Raw genomic sequence first — 23,559 nt, forward strand, 5'->3', positions numbered from 1 at the left:
CTCTGAGGCCTAAACCTGCCTAGTGAAACATGGACTCTGGCATCGATGTCCTTTCTAGTAGCCCTACAAAGGTGACTTGAGTGTACAAACTGGCAACACAATGTGATTGCCTTAAATTATATAAAAATTTTATACACGATCTCAAATGTTAGAATCATTTTTTTAAACTGAAGTATATTTGATTTACAACATTGTGTTAGATTCTGGTGTACAGCCAAGTGATTCAGTTATACATATATATATTCTTTTTCATTATAGCTTATGAAAGGTATTATGTATAGCTTATACAGGATATTGAATATAGTTCCCTGTGCTATATGGTAAGTCTTTGTTGTTTATCTGTTTTATATATAGTGGACTGTATCTGCTAATCCCAACCTCCTAATTTATCCCCCCTTTCCCCTTTGGTAACCACAAGTCTGTTCTCTGTGTCTGTGAGTCTATTTCTGTTTTGTAAATAAGTTCATTTGTATCAGATTTTAGATTCCACAAATAAGTGATAACATATGATATTTATCTTTCTCTGTCTGACTTACTTCACTTAGTATGATAATCTCTAAGTCTATCCATGTTGCTGTAAATGGCAGTATTTCATCAAATGTTAGAATCTTAACCCTGTGATTCTCTAGCAAACAAATACCCCACCCATCTAAGGAAGTGGGCTAATTTTTACCTTTCTGCTTAGCTCACTTCTCTAGGGTGTGAGGGTGGAGAAAAAACTCACGGGAGTCAAAATAAGCTCACGATAATCTGTTTCCATCTAATTAGAATTAATTCACTGATCTCATTGGCTAATTTTTCAGAAAATACAAGGTAAAAATCATGTCATTTTTGAAGTGGCTTCTGAATTTGTTTGCCTCATGAAAAGTATAGAACTTACTCAAAAAACTCCAGTCGAAACTGTCAACATCCTTACTCCGTAATGTTTCTGACACCTTGAGTACTATTTGAACATGTGGGGCTGACGAATTATAAGTAGAGATAAAATATTTAGAGTCATTATTTTGTTTCATGTCTTGAAAAAACAGAAATGGTGGGAAGGACACAGAAGAAGGAGTCAGAAGAACAGAAGGATAATCTTGGCTCTGCCATTTCCTAGTCTCTCAAGCAAATCACTTAACCATTCTGAACTGCAGTGTCTTTATTTAACAAAATACAGATGATGTGTTTTCTCAGTGGTATGGTTTAGCAATTCTGAAAAAAAAATTGTGTATTCTTGGCATGAGCAAGTAGGTCAGTATATTGAGGATAAGGGGAGTCAGGTTTTTCATTGTAAGAAAAGGGGGTTACAAACAGGAAAAGGGAGAAACAAGAAGGAACCCTGGAATGTTGGGTTAGTACTGGAGGTATCAGGATGAATTCATTTTAGGAGAGCAAGAGTGACAACGAGAGAACAAAAGAGAGAGAGAGGAAAACAATCAGAAAAAGAAAAGGAGGCAGAGGAGGAGAGGAAAGGGGGAGAAGGGAGGGAGGAAGGAGGAACGAAGGAAGGAAGGAAGCTAGGTAAGGCTGATTCTAGCATTGAGTAGGAAAAGAACAAGATTCCAGATGTGCCTGGAATAACTTCATGTGCCCCAGGAACCAGGCAAACTGAAGTCCCTGAGAATCTGCAATAATCTTGGAAAGGGATTGGACCATGTGGGTTGGGTGGCTTGAAATACTTATATCTGAATCTCAAAAGACCAGGTTCCAATCTGAACTAAACATAGGGAGGCCAAATTAAGGCATTCTAATGATATTATTTCCCTTAGATTTCCCAGATCTGATGGGACCAAGACCTTTGGGTCTTCCTCTACGTGATCCCAATTATCATGAAGTATGATGTAAAGCAAAAGGAAAAAGGATTTGATTATACCACTTTCTATGTTGCAGATAATTCTCACTTGGAACCCAGTGGAGCTACCTTGATTCTTAATTTCCATTGCATCTACTCGCCAAACAATTTTAAGATTCAGTGATGGCTTCTCACTACTCTTAGAAGAACAGTCAGACCCCTTACCATAGTCTGTAAAGCCCTGTACAATGTGGTTCCAGCCTTGGCACTCAGACCCAGCCCCATATGCCTTGGCCACTCCACACTACACTGACGTGTCCTTAGGTTAAGCTTTGTCCTCCCTCAGGGCCTTTGCTTATGCTGTTCCCTCTGCTTGGGATGCTCTTCTCTACCCTCTTTGTTGAGCTAACTCCTATTCTTACTTGTAATATCAGCTTAAAGTTCGTTTCCTAAAAGATGCCCTCCCTATCCTACTAGTCTAGGTTTCCTAGTCTTCTCCTTTTACATATTTAACAAAATTGACATTTAAATATTTGTTTTTACAATTATTTGTTTTATTTCTGACTCCACACAAGATTTATAAGCTTTATAAGATCAGGGATAAAACAGTGCCTTGCTAATGGTAGGGGCTCAATACTTGTGGAAGGAAAGAAAGTCAAGAGAGAAATAATTCATTGTGTTTGTGCCATAATGTTACTTCTGGAAAATGTTAAAATTTCTAGGAAGGTTTGTTTGTTATATTATTTCACTTTTAAAATAATTATTATTCTATATTAAAATCATTACAAATGGAAATATTTAAAATTAGTATGTGGTACATATATACAATGGAATATCACTTGGCCATAAAAGAGAATGAAATAATGCCATTTGCAGCAACATGAATGGACCTAGAGATTATCATACTAAGTGAAGTAAGTCAGAAAGGGAAAGACACATATGATATGATATCACTCATATGTGGAATTTAATTTTTTTAAAATGATATAAATGAACTTATTTACAAAACAGAAACAGACTCACAGATTTTGAATTTAGGATTACCAAAGGGGAAATGTGGTGGGGAGGGATAAATTAGGAGCTTGGTATAAACATACACACACTACTATATATAAAATAGATAACCAACAGGGACGTACTGTGTAGCACAGGGAACTCTACTCAATATTCTGTAATAACTTATATGGGAAAAGAATCTGAAAAAGAACAGATACATGTATATGTATAACTGAATCACTTAGCTATACACCTGAAACTAACACAAAATTGTTAATCAACTATACTCCAATAAAATTTAAAAATAAATAAAATAAAATTAGTATTTCACCCATAATTTTAGTTTATCTGTTGCTTTCTTTACAATCATGAACTCTAGTTTTACAGGCACACAAAGTATTGTGCTGGTAAATGTTTAGCAACTGGCACTTTAAGTGTGGGTCTAACATGAACATTGATTAATATTTTCATTTACATTAATGCTTAAGACAAAAGAGTGATAATGTAAGATCTTCCCTCATTTGTCAGTGAGAAGAGCACATTTTTTGCTAAGTTTTCAAATACTGGCAAAATATTGCCTCAGTTTTTAATTCCACTTACAATGTAAGGACAACAGATTGGACACATTTCAAGTTTAATAACATTAACATATTCTCTACCACTTTCTTAAGTCTAGACAATCAGCATGACAAAAATAACCAACCCTGATTTGTAGCATTTGCCAGTCTCCATGGTGTAAATGCTGCCGTCATGGCCAATTTCAAACCATCCATGAGGTACCAAATAACACATGTGCAGTAGTGGCCAGCACTACTATACAGATATCTGTTTAATTTTTCATAATGACCGTGTTTAACAACTGGCTTGCAAAATCCCTGAAAATGTAGCAGTTGGTTCTCAAAATCCTATGATAGGGCTTCCCTGGTGGCGCAGTGGTTGAGAGTCCGCCTGCCGATGCAGGGAACACGGTTCGTGCCCCGGTTCCGGGAGGGTCCCGCAAGCTGTGGAGCGGCTGGGCCGTGTGAGCCGTGGCCGCTTAGCGTGCGCGTTTGAAGCCTGTGCTCCGCAACGGGAGAGGCCACAACAGTGAGAGGCCCGCATACAGCAAAAAAATAAAAAAAAATAAAAAAAAAAAAACACCCTACAATGCAAGTCAGCTCCAGCACATCACTGTGTATCCATCCGCACATGTACATACACAGTGTGTGCATATAATTTTACTGTAGACACAATTTGTGTTCTATTTTTTCCATTTGGTTTTATTTCATTTTTCCATTATTAAATTTAGTAGTCCACTCATTGGTATACCAGAAATATATTTAAACCTACCTCTTTTGTTAGGAGCTTAGGTGATCTGTGGTTTTAAATTATAATCTATATTAAATATATGTGTACATTGTAATTTTTTCCTCTGTAGAAATATGTACCTGAAAACACTTTGAGGAATGGGAGTATGGATAAAAATATTTTTATGACTTTTGCTCTTGTAATGATCTAGAAAGATCCACATTTTATTTAGTTGTTATTTCCACATACAGAAATGTTCCCATGGCCCCAAGGTTTAGAGGGAAATTTATAATCCAGTAGCATTGTAGGACCACATTGATCACTGACATCAAACTTACCCTAAGTAATAATGGTTATACTGGTAAACAAGTGCTAATGTTTTTATTTGTTCAGGGGAAAGAGACAGTGCATTAATATTCTGGGGGGGTGTGGAGAAGTCCACATGGGGATCATGACCAGTTTCACTGCAGTCATTGTCACATGACCTACATTAGCTAAATGGCACCACCAACCCAATGTATAAATGTCTTCTCTTCCCTGAGATTGATTCTTCTGGGTTATGACTCTTCTCTAGTTCCTGTAAGAAACTAGCCCCAATCCTGCCCCACACCGCAGACTTCACATAACACGGCAACTTCAATATACCCAGGCTGTTGTTGGCTTGGCTTTGAACCACTTGTCACCACCCTTCCCTCAGAATACACTCTGTCCTCGTCCCCCTGCTTGCTGTCTGACTGAATCGCACTTTTCCTCACTTTCAGCCTTTCCTGATGCCTGGAAATGTCTTGCTGGTTCAGATCATAGGGCATACCAGACCCAGTTTGGTTTCTCTTGTGCTTACACCGCACTGGAGGAACTTGCATAAAAACCACTTGTGACTGATGGAGCGTTAGGACTCTCCATTACAGAGTCTCTCTTCCTCTCCCGCTCTTTCTTACGGTGCAAACATGCATGTGTTCAGCTAACAAATATTTATCTCAGATGCAGCTGGGATAGTGTGAAAATAAGATAGACAAGCTTGATGCTGTAATGGAGCTAACATTCCAATGTGGAGAAAAACAACTAACAAGCAAATGCATAAATACCCAAAACTTTCGGATAGGGTCATGACTATTAAAAAAAGAAAAGAAAAAGAAAAAGAAAAAGCATGTAGAGCAAAAGAGGAACAGGTGGGTGGGTGGGGCACAATATCAGATGAGTTGGTAAGGGGTCTCTGAGGCAGTGGCACTTGAATGCCTGAATGGCTAATGGGGCCAACCAGATGACGCCTGAAGGGAATAATACTACAGATGGAGGGAACAGCAAATGCAAGAGATCTAAAACAAAAATGAGCCTGATGTGTTGAAGGAGAAGAGGCCCAGTGTGGCTAAAGTGTAGCTAGAGAGGGAGAGGGTAGTATGAACTGGGGTCATAGATGTAGGCAGAGTCCACAACACAAAGAGCCTTATAGGCCATTTGATTTGATTCTTAGTAAAAGTGGAAGCTATTTAAGGATTTGGGGTTGGCTTATATTTTAAAGTGGGATGAGGGAGTTTGGGAGCAGGTAAGTCAGTTCTGTGGCTAGTTCTGCAGTCCAGGTGAGAAATGATGCTGGTTCTGAACTTTGCACTGTGGGAGCAGCTGTGGAGCTGGAGGGAAGTGGACAGGCTTGGAATATGTTTAGAAGTGGTGCTAACAACCCTCTACTTATGAACTGAATGTGTGGGTGCAAAAGAAGGCGCGGAATCAAGGAATAGCAGTATTTGGGTCTGAGCAACTCTGTGTAGATGGTTATTCATTTACACAGTGGGGGAAATCTGAGTAGCAGTCGTTTTTTTTGTTGTTTGTTTGTTTGTTGATTTAGAAATCAGGAGTGTCATGCTGGACATTGCCGAATATGAGATGCAAAGTGTTGATGTGGAGTAGACACAGATCAGCATAAGTGTGGAACTCAGAGGAGAGGTCAGGGCTGAGGATATAATTTTAGGAGCCATCAGAATAGAGACGATATTTAAAGCTGGGGATTGTATACACTGCCTTGGAGGGAGTGTGTCATCAAAGAAGAGGGCAGGGGAGAAGGAACCAGCAAAGAAGATTGAGAAGAAGTAGCCACTGAGGGAGTGGGGACACCAGGAGGAGTTAGTGGGTGGTGGAGAGCAAGAGGAGAAGGTGGTAAATGGTGTCGCATGCTGATTAGAAGTAAAAGAATGTCAAGCTGGGAACGTTTCACGAGCTCTGGCAATTTGGAAGTTGGGGACTTTGACAAGAAGAGTTTCAGGGGGGTGGAGGTGGGAGAATACTGATGGGAGGACAGTGAGAGGAGCATGAATATAAACTACTTTTATTTGGGGGGACAAATTTTGCTGTGGAGGCGTGGCAGAGATACTACTTGCCTTCTTCACACCTATCTTCCCCTTTTACTTTAGAAGCAAAGCCTCTTTACCTTGTCTTTGCTGCCTGGAACAAAGGCTTCATTTTCCAGCCTCCCTTGTAGTTGAAGACTGAAATGTGGTCCTAGGACTAGGTTCTTGACATAGTATTTCTAGGCAAGCTTCTTTTTTTTTTTTTTGAAAAGTTAAAAATTCCTTAATTTTTTATTCCTGGTACTGCTACCAAAATTTACAGGGCAATATACCTGATATAATGAAAAGAAAAAGAGAAAGGCAAAGCTACAACAGATAAAAGAGCTCAGGAATGTACATATAATTGACACTACATTGCATTCATCAATAGCTGCACTTTTTGCAAACTGTGGCTATGAACAGTTGTCCTGAACAAGAAGGGTTTCCTGTTTAAGCTGCAGTAACTTTTCTGACTAAGGATCATCGTTCCTTCTGCGGCAGAGTTTTGCAGTTCCTCTAATGCATTTGGGAAGACTGTCTCAAAGTAACCTGCAGCTTTCCTGACAACTCCTTGCTCTCTCTCCTGCTAAGAACTGTAGCCCTTTTCTTTGGAGTTTCTAGAAACTTCTGCTGCCCTATCCACCACTTCCACCACCAGATCCATAGCCACCACCATAGGGACTTCCCGAGCTTCTTCCACCAAAACTGCCCCCCTTCATGGGTCCATAATTTGACTGCTGTTGTCCACTATAATTTCCAAAATCATTATAGCTCCCACCACCACCATAGTTACCTTCAAAAGTTCCTCCTTCATTGTAACCATCATATCCTCCACTACCACCACCATATCCACCACCTTGGTTCCCATATTCTGGCCCATCACCACCATAGCCTCCTTTACTACTGCCATAGCTACCACCATCGCCTCCAAATCCATCATATCCACCATCACCTCCTCCATGACTACCTCTGCTGCCACCACCTCTACCACCATAGCCTCCTCTTCCACCAAAGTTTCCACCACAGCCAGTTACCTCCACTGCCTCCAAAGTTTCCTCCATGACCCACAAAGCTGCCGGATCCACCTCCACGACCTCTTTGTGATCCAGCAGATTGTATTTCTTGTTTAGAAAGGGCCTTTTTCATGTCACAATTATGCCCATTAAGAGTGTGGTATTTTTGAACAACAATCTTATCAACTGTATCATGATCATCAAAAGTTACAAAAGCAAATCCTCTCTTTTTTCCACTCTGCCTGTATTCCATAACTTCTATGGTTTCAATCTTGCCATACTTTTCAAAGTAGTCTCTCAAATTATATTCTTCTGTATCTTCTTTAATACCCCCAACAAAAATTTTCTTCACTGTTAGATGGGCACCAGGCTTTACAGAATCCTCTCTAGAAACAGCTCTCTTTGGTTCCACTACACGCCCATCAACCTTGTGTGGTCGAGCACACATTGCTGCATCCTCCTCTTCAACACAATAGTAAGTCACAACACCAAAGCCCCTGGAACGTTTTGTTTGGGGGGGTCTCTCATCACCACACAATCTGTAAGTGTGCCCCATTTCTCAAAATGTTCTCTTAAGCTATCATCTGTAGTTTCAAAGCTCAGACCACCAATAAACAGTTTTCTCAACTGTTCTGCTTCCTCTGGATCAAGGACCTCCTCCCCCCGCGGCAGTGGCGATGGCCAGAGTCGGGCTGGGGGCGACTGGGTGGTGGTTTTACCTCCATTTTGAGACCGGACTCGCCTAGGCAAGCTTCCTAAAAGGAAGCAATTCAGCTGGGAGGAACACCACTTTCACGTTTTTCCTGCTGCCTGGAATGTGGGGTGTGATGACTTTACCTCAAGAGCAGCCATCCTGAGCCATGAGGTAATTTAGAGCACAACATCCAAATCCAATGCAGTGGAAAAAGTGGTAGAAGGAGTCTGATCTCTGATGACTCAATGGATTGCCTGTTTTTGCACATCTTTAGTGTGAGAGAAGAAACACTTGCATGTCTTCCCCTCTTACGTTAACCAAATCTATTCCTGATTAATACAGAATCAAAGCAAAGAAATGGGTTGTGGGTTGGAGATAGGCATGAGGTCAATAGACGTTTTGTTTGTTTGTTTTTAAGTCGAATGATTCACTGGGTAGGAATTAGATACTCTGATCTATTCTTTGGAAAAATTCCACAGTTATTCAAGATATCTGTTATAAAAGTTTTTGTTTCTGGATTTAGATTTAGTGTATCAGTCAGGGTTCTTGTGTCCAAGCTATAGAAACTGACTCTGGCTGGTTTAAGCAGAAAAGGAAATGCCCGAAGGCAATCAGTGCCTAACTGAATTGTGGATGGCTGGGAAGTCAGGCTTGGACAATAGGTAGAAAGAGGCAGGCAGGACACAGGACCACAGATGCAGTCATATCATGGAATCGGTCTGTCAGAGACACCATAGCCATTGCTGATGAACTCCAGATGCCCCTTCTGCCCACACCACTCCTGGAGGCTGAATGCTATTGCCAAATAGATTCTCTACCACCATCCCCTCCTTCTTTGTGTCATAAGTGCCTTCTTCAAAATCTGTGATGGAGTAACTGATTGACCTAACTTATGTACCCTTCTAGCTGCCAGGGAAGCTGGGAAAGAAACATTCTGGCTTTTTTAGACTTCCAGAGTGAGAGGTGCCTCCCACAAAAAGTCATATAGGGGTTCAGATGCCAGGTGAACAAAGAAACAATTAAAAAGACCAGCATGGGGGCTTCCCTGGTGGCGCAGTGGTTGAGAGTCCGCCTGCCGATGCAGGGGACGCGGGTTCATGCCCCGGTCCGGGAAGATCCCATATGCCGCGGAGCGGCTGGGCCCGTGAGCCATGGCCGCTGAGCCTGCGCGTCCGGAGCCTATGCTCCGCAACGGGAGAGGCCACGGCAGTAAGAGGCCCACGTACTGCAAAAAAAAACCCAAACAAACAAACAAACAAACAAAAAGACCAGCATGGGAATGTGAATTGGTTCAGCCACTGTGGAGAACAGTATGGAGGTTCCTTAAAAAACTACAAATAGAACTACCATATGACCCAGCAATCCCACTACTGGGCATATACCCTGAGAAAACCATAATTCAAAAAGAGTCATGTACCAAAATGTTCATTGCAGCACTATTTACAATAGCCCAGAGATGGAAACAACCTAAGTGTCCATCATCGGATGAATGGATAAAGAAGATGTGGCACATATATACAATGGAATATTACTCAGCCATAAAAAGAAATGAAATTAAGCTATTTGTAATGAGGTGGATAGACCTAGAGTCTGTCATACAGAGTGAAGTAAGTCAGAAAGAAAAAGACAAATACCGTATGCTAACACATATATATGGAACTTAAGAAGAAAAAAAAATGTCATGAAGAACCTAGGGGTAAGACAGGAATAAAGACACAGACCTACTGGAGAACGAACTTGAGGATGGGGAGGGGGAAGGGTGAGCTGTGACAGGGCTAGAGAGAGTCATGGACATATACACACTAACAAACGTAAGGTAGATAGCTAGTGGGAAGCAGCCGCATGGCACAGGGATATCGGCTCCGGTGCTTTGTGACCGCCTGGAGGGGTGGGATAGGGAGGGTGGGAGGGAGGGTGACGCAAGAGGGAAGAGATATGGGAACATATGTATATGTATAACTGATTCACTTTGTTATAAAGCAGAAACTAAAACACCATTGTAAAGCAATTATACCCCAATAAAGATGTTAAAAAAAAAATACCAGCAAATATCTACTACGTTTAGTTTCTTAAGTATTATAATAAATAATATTTAGTATTCATTTAAAAAGTTGACAGGTGGGCTTCCCTGGTGGCGCAGTGGTTGGGAGTCCGCCTGCCGATGCAGGGGACACGGGTTCGTGCCCCGGTCCGGGAGAATCCCACGTGCCGCGGAGCGGCTGGGCCCGTGAGCCATGGCCACTGAGCCTGCGCGTCCGGAGCCTGTGCTCCGCAATGGGAGAGGCCACAGCAGTGAGAGGCTCGCGTGCCGCAGAAAAAAAAAAAAAAAAAAAAAGTTGACAGGTAAGCGACAGATACCATGGTAATTTCAATGTGGATTTTTAGGTCTATTTGGATTATGTAGTGGTGTGGGCAAAAGGGGGTATCCAGAAAGATAAGTATTTAAAACTGCAATAAATTACTAAAATATACAGAAAAAAATCAAAGGTACATTTGAATGGTAAAATCAGCTTCTGTGTCAGAGGCCTATTGTTAAGATAAGGTAAGAAAATGTAAATGTAAATGTCAAATAAAAATATTTTGTACGAGTATACCTGTGCATGTCTTTTGAGTTCAGGGTTATGTCTACAGCATGGAAGGACAATTGGCAAATTCATCCATTATTTTTGTAAATTTTCTAGCATTAGCAATTTACCATTTATTTAGTACTTACTCTGTGTTTGGCATTGTGTGAGTTACACACATTTTCTTATTCTCACGACAACCCTTCAAGTCATCCCCCCTCTATGGCTACAAAAATTTAGGTGCAGAGAAGCCAAGTCACTTGCTAAAGGTCATGCAGCTGGTGAATGACATAAATAGGATTTTAATTCAGGTTTAATGAATGAAACGTGGGTACAATTTAGCAAAGGAGTGCAGTAGGGCACCTAAGGAGCGCCAAAGCCTTATCCAGGTTAATTCACTTCAATAATCATCCCAGTTTATACATTAATTAGGAGACTCTAGATGTGAGCTAGAGTTCCACATGATTTAGGTAAACGTCCATATGATTTAGTATCTTAGATGGCATATGATGATCAGCAGCAAATATGACCTGACAGTTTGTCCTTATCTATTGAAATATCTTCAGCTTTATGTTGGTAGATGTGACAATTTCCATGTACGTCAAGCTGGAGATTCATAAAAAGTGGATTTGGCCCAAATTACCTAGATGCATGTTTATGCTCATTAGATTTACCCACTTACCTTGTTAGTGGGTCAAACAATTAGTAGAATAAATAATCAAGTTTCTAGTTTAATTAGAATACTGTCCAAACATATTGAGGGAGAAATTGACCAGAAATTCATCATATTTAAATGCATATTGAGTGGACATGTTGACCTCTCATTTTGCATATATATATATCTGATTATAGATATTATATAAGATTTATTTTCAGAATTTTATTGTCTTATAGTAGAACCTGATAATACGAATCATCATACTGGATAGCGTTACCTTCATGAATTAAATTAAAAAAATTTCTACTAAAGGAAATAAAAAGGACAGAAATACATTAATTCCTGTTCCATAATGACACAAGAGGGAAGGCTTACTGTTGGATAAATTGAAAAGGAAATGGTCTTTGGAGAGATAAAAATGGAATTTGTTACCTTTTAAGAGGATGTAGTTTTTTGGGTTTTTTTTCCTCTCTGCCTCTGATTTAATGCTCTTATTCAATTGTGACAGTGAAATCTATTGAAAGTGACTTTTCCCTTTCTTGCCAGTGGAGAGGAGGTGCAGGTTACTAAGCCTCTGAGGGGGCTCCCTGCATCTTGAGCTGGAGACAGGGCTTTAGTGGGTTTATGGAGACGCTGAAATCATATACAAAATGTTGAATTTAGGAATGTGTGAGTGTTTTTGTGGGAAGAGGTTCCTCCCTCTGAGGAACCTCCCTCAATTTCCACCACTGACTCAGAGAGGGGTGTGGCCCCTAAAGGGTAACCAACACTGCTGCTGAGTGGGGATCCTGTTGCCTGAACACCAAAGCAGACACTTTTGCTCTAAGTCAAAAGGGTTGCTTGAGAGTAGGTGCAGAAATGGCATCAGGATGGTATTACTTGTGATCATAAATAATAAACACATTGTTTTCAAGCATTTTGATACAAAAAATGCATTTAAAGAGAACTTTACAGTTATTAGGTCACTTTTATCTGTATTTATTCAATTAAAAACCACAGTAATCCTGTGCTAAGGCTAGATAATTAAAATTATCTTCATTTCACAGCCAAGCAAATAAAAATACAGAGGGAACAAAACCAATGACTTGTTCTAGAGATTGGAAGACTCACAGAGGTGAGCACGCTTCCCATAGTATTTGGATCAGAAGTGGGTATCTGACTCAAACTGGGTCAGTCAGAAGTCCTTGTAAGAGAGGTTGGAAGGGTGACCAAAAATCAAATTGTTTGCCCAGCAGGGCTCTGGGGTGTTGGTCTTCTGCCTATCGTAAATAGCTAATCAGGAGGAGGAGGGCTAGGGGTGAAGGGAGAAGGGGCAGGGGAGGTGGTAGAAGTGTTTTGGAGTCCAGATTCAGGCTCTTGATCTGCCCCAGATCCCCGAGACAGACTTGCATCTGTGACAGAGTTTGGAGCAGAAGTTGCATAGACTAGAGAAGACACTTGTCATTTTTATTGGAAAATAATGCTTGAAAATGAAGTAAAGAACTCATTGAACATAACTCTGGTAGAAGTCGGGCTTTGCAAGAATCATGCGTTTGCAAGAATCATGAAATAGCAAGCAAAAAATAATTTAAAGGAATCCCAATCTTGGGTCTCTTGGGGACAATTTACAACCCATAAGAACATCTTTTAAAAAGCCACTTTCAACCTGATTCCTAGCTCCTCAGGCCTATTTTGAAACGACTCACAATGACAAATTAAAAACTCCCACTTACACTTCAACATGTGTGGATTTATGTCTCATTGTTTTCACTCCCCCCACCCCCTCTTGTTCTTTCCTCTCCTTATCTTTATTACCCATCACAAAAACTTGGAAACTTGGGAGGTGTAGGGAGGAAATTGAAGTTTTGAGAGAAACTGGTAATATTTACATGTTAAGAGATATCACTCATGCTACATATGTTTATAATAAACTTCTGGTTTTTGCCTAAACTGATATGAGCTGTTTTCTATTATTTCTAACAAAGAGTTCTAAGTAATATATTCATGGAGATGGTGGCAGAATTGAGGCGAGAACTTGGGTCTTTTGATTTAAAATTCCTTGTTCTTTTTGCACACCGTGGGTCTGTCTGCATAGTCTTCTACTGCCAGAGAATTGAGGATTCCTTAATCCTCTGAGTACTTTTAAAACAGTTTTGGATTTCTTATTAGTCTGTGAACTCCATGAGGGTAGGTATTGTGTCTGTCTTGTTCACTTCTGTATTTTCAATGCCTAACACATTGTTGATGTGTGAAAAATTGTTGGTGCTCAAAAAATTATTGAAAGAATGAATGAAGCCTCCATCTTTATTTTGTTTTTCAAAATTGTAATCTTATTTACATTTGTGGAGTATCTTGACAGAAAATTGTAGTAGATGAATATGAACTGTATAAATACAATTGCTATTAAAGCTGCCTTTCAGGATAAAATATTAAATTTCTGATAATTCTTCATTATTGTTTCTGTTTTTTTCCCCTTTGTGGTTTATATCTCAAGGGAAACTTTTCTAATTAACTGTGATTTCTGTTGAAAGCTCTTTACTCAAAGAGGGCAGTCGGTCTTATCTTCAAGTTAAGACTTCTGGTTACATGTTAACACGAAGGGGAGTGGAAGCTAATTTTGCTAATCAGAAACAGCTATAGTTACATAGCTCAGGCCCCAAATTATGGTATGGACAATGGGGAAAAAGATTGATGAAACAATATTTCAAGCTATGTTTTCTACACATATTGCAATGAATTGCATTATGATGAATACAAATCATAATAGACTTGGTTGAAAGCCCAATAAGTGTGTTGTGTCATAGTGACAATTGCATTGGGCTGTGAAAAATCTTCCTTGAGATTTGAAAAATCCTTGACTTCTTGCTCTTATAGCCTAATAACATTTGTAGCAGAAGCAACTTAACCTTAATATCTACTTTATTCTTCTAAGAAATACCTTTCTGACCCATACCCGCAAAGGAACTGAATTTCTTCTCCCAGGAATTCAGGACTTCCTGCCTCTCTCCCTACCACTCTTTAGATCTTGGATTCAGAAGGAGGTAGGCATAATATTCCAGGGGCATGAAGGTAGGCACGGTATCCTTCTTGATCTCTCAGACTGGGTTGAGTTGTTCAGTATGGAGCAGAGAGTGGTCTGGACTGAAAGATCAGGTTCAAAACTTACCTCTGGGACTTCCTAGCTTTGTGGCCTCCAGCAAGTAAATTACTTTTTCTGATAATAAATTTCCTCAACTGTAAAACAGGAGTAATGATACCTTTACAGGTTTATTGCTAAATGAGGTGATACGTTAAATACCCGCTACATGTTGACCTCCAAAAAGGAGTGCTTTCTCCTTTTCCTCCCCGATAACTCTCCTTCACTCAATTTTGTGCCTCCATGAAGAAAAGCCTGTGACTTTCACTAAGCCTTCTGAGGTTTTTCTCTGAAAAGATACCTTCCTTTGACTCTTGGGAAGACTTGCAGAGACTGCAGAGGCTCACCTCTCCCCTGCATCTGTGTCTCTGGGGCACTGGGGCTCTACAGCCTGGTGAGCTTGCAGGGAAAACATCATGTTCAGAACTCTCCAATGACCTTGCTCACTCAAGCCCTTGAGTACCAGGTTACAGGCAAATGGTCAGCCACGTTGATACCTATTCTACTTTTCTTGTATAAGGAGCTGATAAAGTAGCATAGGATCATGGATTACAACAGGCGATGATTGAGTGAAAAGGTCATCTTTTAAATATTTAATAATAATTTAGACTTGCATGTTAAGATAATTTTCCCAAACTAGGATAAATTTTTAATAGAAAGTGGGTATTAGAGCAAGGCAAATTTTACATCATGCCAAAAAACTTCATTTAGATCATTTTCACACACAAGTAAATTATATTATTGATAGCTATGGCTTATTATACCTGCTAAGATATAAGCAAAAAGTTTAACCTCTTAATGGAATGGAGTCACTAATTCCCTCAGATTCCATGATTCTTTATAAAAGGGGAGAATTGACTTTTGACTTCTGCAGTATATATTTTCTGCAAGTTAATCTCCTTTCTACCTTGGGTAGCATGGCCAAACATCTCGGTTTGCCCAGGACAGTCTTGTCTGGAGACTTTTGCTGTGGTTTAATTATTAATATACTCCCCCCTCCCCACCACACACACCAAATGTGGTTTGAACAATGCGATGTTATGAGTACGTTAACCTTGAAGAATTACATTTGATATTTTTCCTTTGGAATTTCAGAAGTAAACTTGAAATTTCAGTTTTACCTTTAGAACAGGAGTTCTATGGATAGAAATCAGAATTTGAGGGGTCTGTGAACTTGGATAGAAAAAAAGTATGCTTCTATTACATCTAACTCTAATTGCCCTTCAATTATGAATGCAGGTGACAAACTACAGCAGTGCAAGGTACTCCTGTGACTTTGTTACCAAGAAAAACCACAGCTATTTTCATATCACATTATAGCTATTACAAATTTACAAAATATCACTCACATTCATTGTTACTCCTGAATTAGAAAGATCACATGAGATCATAATCTTCATGTTTACAGATACTGTGCAATGTTGCTGGCCAGCTACTGGTCAACTCTATACTTTCACCAAACATCAAATCATGTAGTTCTACAGTGATATCCCAGACATTTATGCTGCTTTACAGGATTACTCATCTACAATTGTTTGTTGATCAATATGAGGAATTAGTTCTTAAATTTTTGCAAAACTAGACAGTTAATTTATTTATTTTTATTTATTTATTTTTCTGCGGTACGCGGGCCTCTCACTGTCCCGGCCTCTGCGAAGCACAGGCTCCGGACGCTCACGCCCAGCGGCCACGGCCCACGGGCCACGGGCCCAGCCGCTCCGCGGCATATGGGATCCTCCCGGACCAGGGCACAAACCCGCGTCCCCTGCATCGGCAGGCAGACTCTCAACCACTGCGCCACCAGGGAAGCCCTAGACAGTTTAAATAAGAATTCTTAACTCTCTGCAAGGCGGCAAAGCCTTTTGAATACAGCACATAAGTTCTATTGTCACCTTAATGGATACTCTTGGAAATCTCCTTGCTAACTGTCAGTCAGTGCTGGAGTGGATGAAGATGAGATACAAAATTCTGTCAATTTCTTTGAAAAGAGAAATTTGCAAACATCTGGAAACATTTCAGAAAGTTTTACCAGTTATTTTATCTTGATGGCATCAAAGTTGAACCATGGACTATTATTCTTTTTTCTTTTTGATATAAAGTATATTGAGAGGATGAGCTAGCCAAAGGGGAATTCATTAGTTTTAGGTTAAAAAAACACAAAACAAAACAAACAAAAAAACAAAATCCAGTTCGAGTTTAATTCAAAAAACCTTGGAGAATTCAGGGGTTCCTTGACAGAAACTATTCTTATCTTGTAAAGTAGCTTAAAAAGCTTTAATCCATTTACAAGGATTTACATTCACAAATCAGCATTTTCAACACCTGTAACAAATAATAACTAAAACAATTGACATCAGTTGTTTATCCAACATGACATGCCTATAGCTTTTTCAAAGAGCTCTCCAGAGTTTAATGTTCTTATTCAATCTAGCAACAGCAGACTTCCCACTGGTTAAGTCTTTGAAGGTAAATTTATTTTTAATTTGTTTATATTTTAATGTATTTTTAAATTTAACACAATAATAAAAAACACATAGCATTGTATTACACATTTGTCTTTCAAAGCTATTTTGACAGCCATGTTTCAGTGTAATTGGTTTCTCTTGTAATCCTGTGTATTTTATTTTTTGCATTAAAAAACATTTTTCTGAAAGGGATCCCTGGCTTGATCAAATTGTCTCTATATTGCCAACAGGGTCCATGACACACATAAAAGGTTAAGAACTTTGGCTTTGGGGAATTCCCTGGTTAGAACGTGGCGCTTTCATTGCCGAGGGTACGGGTTCGATCCCTGGTCGGGGAATTAAGATCCAGCAAGCCAAAAAAAAAAAAAAAAAAAATAGCGTCAGTTCCTGTTGTCTATGGCTTGACAATTCCTGAGCGGAAAAATGGGATTCCTTGTCCAGGCCCACAATCACGGACCATTAAGATTCCCTGGCCTTGTTCCTAAGCAGAGTCCACAGGATTCTAATAAATAGCTTAATTTAAAACAAAACAAAACAAAAAACACACAGAACACTGGCTTTGGAGCTTCATCTCAAGGTAGAAACTTCCAGGAGGCATAACAGGCGTAGTTTCATTTATTCACTGCACAGAATTGTAAGGTCTTGGATATGGCTGGAAAGGACTTTGAATGGAACACTTTCTGTACAGACTCGTGTATGCATTACATCAGCAAATGGTTAGAAATGAAAAGTACCACAGAGAAATACAGGTAAAGTTCTAAGGATGGTCAGAAGAAAGATCATTATCAGAAATAGCAGGGAACACATGGAAGAAGTGGTACTCCTGCTGGTGGGTCGGATGGGTAAAATCTGAATATTACAAGTGGGAATATTCATGCTAAGTTCATCCATAGGCCATCCAGACCACAGACCTCAGAGCCACCCTTGATTTCTCTTTCTCCTCATCCCTGCCTCTGTGATCAAGTCTTGTCACTTAGGTCTCCATCCTATTTCTTACACCCATTCCTCCTATTTATCCCCTGGGTTATTGCCTGGCTTCAGGCTTATTACCAGAACTACTGGAATAGCCTACTACCTGGACCTCCATCTCCTTTCTCAAATCCTTTCCACACAGGTTATCCTAACTGCAATGACAATAATAGATTATTTGTTTGCATCAGATGTTAAAGAAATGTTCAAATTTTAGTATTATATATATGACGTAAGCCCCACATTAAAATGGGGATTATTCATATACAACATGTATGTTAAAACTGAAGAGGATGCACTGGAGCAGTAGTTATCAATCTTGGCAACACATATAATAATCACCTACAGAGCTATTAAAAGGTCCTAATCCAGGAGCCTCCCTCCCAGGGTTCTGATGTAACTCCCAAGCAGACAGAGCTCCTGAACTGCCATCTCTGTTTCTGTTTACCTCTCTAGTTTTGACATTTATCTGCTCCACCTTATACCCTAACAAACTGCTGGTGTTCCTCAAATTCCCATGATGTCCTACTTGCGATACACTTTTCCTCCTGGTCTAGACATTTTTTTAAAGTCTCAGCTCACCTTTCCTAGGGAGAATTTTCAGTCTTCTCCAGGTAAACGGGTCCACTCTCTCCTTTTTGCCCCTCCTCGGATCTGTATGTCTTTGTATCATAGCAACGATATAATTTTGCATGTGTTCCTCTCTTCCCCTCACTACCAAGGGCATTGGAAAGGAAGCCATCTCCCTCGTGTCATTTTCACAAACATATTTCCAATGATTTTAAAACCTTGCTTGCACAGCTACTACTATATAGAAATATCACACTTAAGATGGAATAAAATTTAGGTTTTTTCTATATTTGCTTCTGTAGTACCTTATTTATCAACCCCCTTTTATATTAGTGTAAGTAATAAGATCCTGTTTTTCTGTGACAGACATATATGTAATAAAACATGCATGAGAACTCAATTGGGAATTTTGAGAAATGTATCCCTCTCATTAATTATTTTAAAATCCCTCTGGAATCATTACAAACACGGCATGATAAAGTTTCTCTCAAAGTAAAATTAAGCCCAGATGCCAATCTTTTATTTTCCTTGGGAGTTTCGCATCAACATAAACCAGAAAAGCGGCAGCTGCTGCTTTTACAAGTGGTAGAATCCCCTGGCATATGGGACTGGCCCAGCTTTGGACCCTCTGGAGGCTGTGGGAGTAGTACATTCTGAGCGTGCATTTGCAATTCTGGGCAAAATATGCAAAAGGGCTTCTCAGGAAGAAGTCTATATTTGCATACTCAAATTAGATCCATACAAACATGAATGCCTCCAAACCGGTTTCCATGTCAAATCAACACCCTCTGGCAACACTGATCTATCTTGAATAATAACCTCTAACTTGAAAATTGAACCTTAAATTTTATGTTATTTCTCCTATTTCTTCGTGATTTGCAAGTCATTAATCACAGTCTGGAAAAAGTCAAGTTGTCACTGATTCTCTTACATACCCTTAAGGATACAGACCCCTCAAATAATTAAACGTAGGGGAAATATTTTTATTGCTTTTTGTTTGTTTGTTTGTTTGTTTTTCTTTTTGTTTCTTGCGGTACGCGGGCCTCTCACTGTTGTGGCCTCTCCCGTTGCGGAGCACAGGCTCCGGACGCGCAGGCTCAGCGGCCATGGCTCACGGGGCCAGCCCCTCCGCAGCATGTGGGATCTTCCCGGACCAGGGCACGAACCCGTGTCCCCTGCATCGGCAGGCGGACTCTCAACCACTGCGCCACCAGCGAAGCCCTTTATTTCTATTCTTAACATCTTTATTGGAGTATAATTGCTTTACAATGGTGTGTTAGTTTCTGTTGTAAAACAAAGTGAGTCAGCTATACGTATACATATATCCCCATACCCCTCCCTCTCGCATATGCCTCCCACCCTCCCTATCCCACCCCTCACAAAGCATCGAGGTGATCTCCCTATGCTATGCGGCTGCTTCCCACTAGCTATCTATTTTACATTTGGTAGTATATAAGTACATGCCACTCTCTCACTTCGTCCCAGCTTACTCTTCCCCCTCCCCATGTCCTCAAGTCCATTCTCTATGCCTGCATTTTTATTCCTGTCCTGCCCCTAGGTTCTCCAGAATCTTGTTTTTTTTTAGATTCCATATATATATATATATATATATATATATATATATATATATATATATATATATATGTTACCATAGGGTATTTGTTTTTCTCTTTCTGACTTACTTCACTTTGTATAACAGACTCTACGTCCATCCACCTCACTAAAAATAACTCAATTTCATTTCTTAATGGCTGAGTAATATCCCACTGTATACATGTGCCACACCTTCTTTATCCATTGATCTGTCGATGGACACTTAGGTTGTTTCCATGTCCAGTCTACTATAAATAGTGCTGCAATGAACATTGTGGTACACAATTCTTTCTGAATTATGGTTTTCTCAGGGTATATGCCCAGCAGTGGGATTGCTGGGTCATATGGTGGTTCTATTTTTACTTTTTTAAGGAACCTCCATACTGTTCTCCATAGTGGCTGTATCAATTTACATTCCCACCAACAGTGCAAGAAGGTTCCCTTTTCTCCACACCCTCTCCAGCATTTATTGTTTGGAGATATTTTGATGATGGCCATTCTGACTGGTGTGAGGTGATACCTCATTGTAGTTTTGATTTGCATTTCTCTAATGATTAGTGATGTTGAGCATTCTTTCATGTGTTTGTTGGCAGTCTGTATATTTTCTCTGGAGAAATGTCTATTTAGGTCTTCTGCCCATTTTTGGATTGGGTTGTTTGTTTTTTTGTTATTGAGCTGCATGAGCTGCTTCTAAATTTTGGAGATTAATCCTTTGTTAGCTGCTTCATTTGCAAATATTTACTCCCATTCTGAGGGTTGTCTTTTCATCTTGTTTATGGTTTCCTTTACTGTGCAAAAGCTTTTAAGTTTCATTAGGTCCCATTTGTTTATTTTATATTTTTAACATCTTTATTGGAGTATAATTGCTTTACAATGGTGTGTCCATTTGTTTATTTTTGTTTTAATTTCCATTTCTCTAAGATGTGGGTCAAGAAGGATCTTGCTGTGATTTATGTCATAGAGTGGTCTGCCTATGTTTTCCTCTAAGAGTTTTACAGCCTTACATTTAGGTCTTTAATCCATTTTGAGTTTATTTTTGTATATGGTGTTAGGGAGTGTTCTAATTTCATTCTTTTACATATAGCTGTCCAGTTTTCCCAGCACCACTTATTGAAGAGGCTGTCTTTACTCCATTGTATATTCTTGCCTCCTTTATCAAAGATAAGGTGACCATATGTGCGTGGGTTTATCTCTGGGCTTTCTATCCTGTTCCATTGATCTATATTTCTGTTTCTGTGCCCATACCATAATGTCTTGATTACTGTACCTTTGAAGTATAGTGTGAAGTCAGGAAGACCGATTCCTCCAGCTCCGTTTTTCTTTCTCAAGATTGCTTTGGCTATTTGGGGTCTTTTGTGTTTCCATACAAACTGTGAAATTTTTTGTTTTAGTTCTGTGAAAAATGCCATTGGTAGTATGATAGGGATTGCATTGAATCTGTAGATTGTTTTGGGTAGTGTAGTCATTTACACAATGTTGATTGTTCTAATCCAAGAACATGGTATATCTCTCCATCTGTTTGTATCATCTTTAATTTCTTTCATCAGTGTCTTATAGTTTTCTGCATACAGGTCTTTTGACTCCTTAGGTAGGTTTATTCCTAGGCATTTTATTCTTTTGTTGTAATGTTCAATGGGAGTGTTGCCTTAATTTCTCTTTCAGATGGTTCATCATTAGTGTATAGTAATGCAAGGGATTTCTGTGCATTAATTTTGTATCCTGCTACTTTACCAAATTCATTGATTAGCTCTAGTAGTTTTCTGGTAGCATCTTTAGGATTCTCTATGTATAATATAATGTCATCTGCTAACAGTGACAGTTTTACTTGTTTTCTGATTTGGATTCCTTTTATTTCTTTTCCTTCTCTGATTGCTGTGGCTAAAACTTCCAAAACTATGTTGAAGAATAGTGGTGAGAATGGGCAACCTTGTCTTATTCCTGATCTTAGTGGAAATGCTTTCAGTTTTTCACCATTGAGTACAATGTTGGCTGTGGGTTTGTCATATATGGCCTTTATTATGTTGAGGAAAGTTCCCTCTATGCCTACATTCTGGAGGGTTTTTATCAGCAATGGGTGTTGAATTTTGTCAAAAGCTTTCTCTGCATCTATTGAGATAATCATATGGTTTTTATCCTTCAATTTGTTAATATGGTGTATCACATTGAATGATTTATGTATATTGAAGAATCCTTGCATTCCTGGGATAAACCCCACTTGATCATGGTGTATGATCCTCAAAAGTGCTGTTGGATTCTGTTTGCTAGTATTTTGTTGAGGATGTTTGCATCTATGCTCATCAGTGGTATTGGCCTGTAGTTTACTTTCTTTGTGACATCTTCGTCTGGTTTTGGTATCAGGGTGATGGTGGCCTCACAGAATGAGTTTGGAGTGGTCCTCCTTCTGCTATATTTTGGAAGAGTTTGACAAGGAGAGGTGTTAGCTCTTCTCTAAATGTTTCATAGAATTCATCTGTGAAGCCATCTTGTCCAGGGCTTTTGTTTGTTGGAAGATTTTTAATGACAGTTTCAATTTCAGTGCTTGTGATTGGTCTGTTTATATTTTCTATTTCTTCCTGGTTCTATCTCAGAAGATTGTGCTTTTCTAAGAATTTGTCCATTTCTTCCAGGTTGTCCATTGTATTGGCATATAGTTGCTTGTAGTAATCTCTCATGATCTTTTGTATTTCTGCAGGGTCAGTTGTTACTTCTTTTTCATTTCTAATTCTATTGATTTGAGTCTTCTCCCTTTTTTTCTGAGTCTGCCTAATGGTGTATCAATTTTGTTTATCTTCTCAAAGAACCAGCTTTTAGTTGTATTGATATTTGCTATTGTTTCATTCATTTTTTTCATTTATTTCTGATCTGATCTTTATGATTTCTTTTTTTGTGTGTGTGATACACGGGGCTCTCACTGCTGTGGCCTCTCCTGTTGCGGAGCACAGGTTCCGGACGCGCAGGCTCAGCGGCCATGGCTCACGGGCCCAGCCGCTCCACAGCATGTGGGATCTTCCCGGACTGGGGCATGAACCCATGTTCCCTCAGCAGCAGGCAGACTCCCAACCACTGCACCACCAGGGAAGACCTATGATTTCTTTCCTTCTGCTAACTTTGGGGTTTTTTTGCTCTTGTTTCTCTAATTGCTTTAGTGTAAGGTTAGGTTTTTTATTCGAGATGTTTCCTGTTTCTTAAGGTAGGATTGTATTGCTATAAACTTCCCTCTTAGAACTGCTTTTGCTGCATCCCAAAGGTTTTGGGTCATTGTGTTTTCATTGTCATTTGTTTCTAGGCATTTTTTGATTTCCTCTTTGATTTCTTCAGTGATCTCTTGGTTATTAAGTAGTGTATTGTTTAGCTTCCACGTGTTTGTTTTTACAGATTTTTTCCTGAAATTGACATCTAGTCTCATAGCATTGTGATCGGAAAAGATCCTTGATACAATTTCAATTTCTGTAAATTTACCAAGGCTTGATTTGTGACCCAAGATATGATCTATCCTGGAGAATCTTCTTGAGCATTTGAGAAGAAAGTGTATTCTGTTGT

General features: G+C 39.5%; 1 protein-coding gene and 1 pseudogene across 1 annotated transcript in view; both read right to left on the reverse strand.

Moving 5' to 3' along the window:
• Positions 1-23,559, reverse strand: part of DCLK2 (doublecortin like kinase 2) — a 277,228-nt gene that overhangs the window by 174,647 nt on the left and 79,022 nt on the right. The gene's annotated exons all lie outside the window — the stretch shown is intronic.
• LOC137223250 (heterogeneous nuclear ribonucleoprotein A3-like) lies at positions 6,815-8,130 on the reverse strand (annotated as a pseudogene).

This window comes from Pseudorca crassidens, chromosome 4, assembly GCF_039906515.1.
Source record: "Pseudorca crassidens isolate mPseCra1 chromosome 4, mPseCra1.hap1, whole genome shotgun sequence".
NCBI lineage: Eukaryota > Metazoa > Chordata > Mammalia > Artiodactyla > Delphinidae > Pseudorca > Pseudorca crassidens.